The following is a 2223-nucleotide window of genomic DNA, read 5'->3' as shown; positions in this document are numbered from 1 at the left end:
AAATGTTAGCCAAATGTATGCAAATGTAAGAAATGTTAATATGGATTTCAGCGTTTGAATCCTAAAACACTACAAGATGACAGAGATGAATATTAAACATTGCCAATTTAATTGTCATGCATCAAAATAAATAGCAATTTCTATAAAAGATTTAAACACATAAGGCATTTATTTGGAACTGTCCAGCTATACCAGAAGTGAAATACATTTGCTGCTGTGTGTAATTGAATTGATATTAAATAAAATTGAGTCGAGAATGTTTGCATCCAAAAAAAATGTAAACCATTCTCATGCGTATATCAAATTAAATCGCATGCATTGAAATTCGTATATATGCACTTTAAAGAACAAACGTTATTCACGTATGGGATTAAAATAGATACCCGTTGCGACATTACCTATGGAAATGAAATTATTCGTAAGGTATGGCATAAAAATTAAATCGAAGTTTAAGATGTAGCATTGAATTCCAATGAATTTAATAGTGCATCTTTTAATTAAAATGAACGTCGAATGATTTTGTGAATCATTTCTATGCGATACACCGCATTAAAATACAGCGCATTTTAAATGTGCTTATACATACAATGGAAATTCGGTCTGCATAAAATGTAACGCATAAGAATAAGACACAAATTTAATGTATCAAATGGAAATGGTATGAATGAAAACTACTCTGCATGCAAATGCGCAGTTACCTTAGAGAAGGAAAGTAGCCGTAGGTCGTAGGTACGTTTTATTTGCGGTTGCGCAAAAACAAAACAGCTGTTATTGATTGTTACTTACATCGAACGTATAAATGGATTATTTATACGTTCATCAATTTTGAGAAGGCAAGCGATTTATTGGGTTATTTACGTCGGTCACACGTGACCTTTACAGTTTTTACGTACATATTCGGTAAGTCCAATTTTACGATTCCTTTTATGATAACAGTAAACAATGAATGTAGGATTTGCACCTGCTGCGCAATATTGTTTAATATAAAGCAAGAAAAAGGCCGATGGAAATCGAAAGATGTGCAAGAGGCGCCGGGTCCCCTTAACAATAAATTGGAGGTGTACGCTGTCGCTATAAAAATAGGTAATCTCAAATTTCACTTATTCTTACCTGTAATGCAAATTGAGTCAACAGTTACAGGTTCGTGGGAATTAATAATGGATAAAGAGTCCAGAGATAAACCGTGTTAATGGAACGAAGCTCATGTTCTACGACTCTTGTAAGGAACAAGCACATCGACAAGTTGATGCTCCTTCGTAATGGAAATTATGTCGAGTTCAATCGTGATATATCTACTAACACGATTAGTTAAATATGTAATCTCCATTGAATGAGAGATTTGTATATTTACAAGATGCTAATACATGTACCTGTGTAGAAACACGAGCACGTGAGACATTGTTAGACACGTATCTCGTTCTGTTTGATGGGTGCACCGTAGTATGTAAACGAAGACGTGTCATTCGCTAACAAAGTTACACAAATATTGTCAACAAAATTTGTATCCTGATAATTAAACGATTATCCTATTCGTCATCTGGAAGCGTTTATTTCAAAAGTGAACCACACATCGAGAAATGTAACTTCCCTACATACCAAAAGGCAGATTGAAAGAGAAGTCCTCGCAGGGATGATAGAAGCGTAGTTCCTCTTAAAAACCCCTGTTAAAGTTTTTCTAGAAGTGCTCCAGAATTTGAGAAATTAATTTTTTTGACCTAGCACATTTCTAAATAGAACACCTAACTTTGACATCGCATTAAAGAAGTTACAGAGAGGTTAGAAGAAAATCCCCTATAGGGGCGATAGAAGGGATGTTCCTCTTTAACACCCTGCTCGCGGTTTTTCTGGAAGTGCCCTAAAATTCGAGAACTTAATGATTAAGGGTATTTTGGTCATTCTTTTAAATGTGAACGTTGTGATTTTGGTCATCTGTTTTGCTCATGCGGGAGCTGTGGTTATGAAGCCGATTTTGTGTAATTGTTGCAGTTATTCACATTAAAGCCGGATCTGGCTTTATAGTTCCGTAGCCGTAAGAACGGAACCGTAAAATCTGACGTTAACGAAAATTATGCGATTTATAGTTACCGTAGTGGTAAGAGATGAGCTTGCGTATTTATCTGCCATTGTATGTCATCTGTCAGTAAGAGTAACGTGCATTTCAAAATAATAATAACCAACAAAGTGTCAATAATTACTGTAAATAAACGAAACGAACGTCCGGAT

General features: G+C 35.0%; 1 long non-coding RNA gene across 1 annotated transcript; it reads left to right on the top strand.

The window, feature by feature from the left end:
* The first annotated feature begins 606 nt into the window (after positions 1 to 606).
* On the top strand, positions 607 to 1536 carry LOC116182460. Its single transcript, XR_004147524.1, has 3 exons — positions 607 to 900; positions 953 to 1083; positions 1135 to 1536. It is a non-coding gene; the product is annotated as an uncharacterized LOC116182460 (long non-coding RNA).
* The last annotated feature ends 687 nt before the right edge of the window (positions 1537 to 2223 follow it).

This window comes from Photinus pyralis, unplaced genomic scaffold (genome assembly GCF_008802855.1).
Source record: "Photinus pyralis isolate 1611_PpyrPB1 unplaced genomic scaffold, Ppyr1.3 Ppyr1.4_unclustered_Scaffold5376, whole genome shotgun sequence".
Classification (NCBI taxonomy): domain Eukaryota; kingdom Metazoa; phylum Arthropoda; class Insecta; order Coleoptera; family Lampyridae; genus Photinus; species Photinus pyralis.
This window is presented reverse-complemented; position numbering and strand designations above follow the sequence as displayed.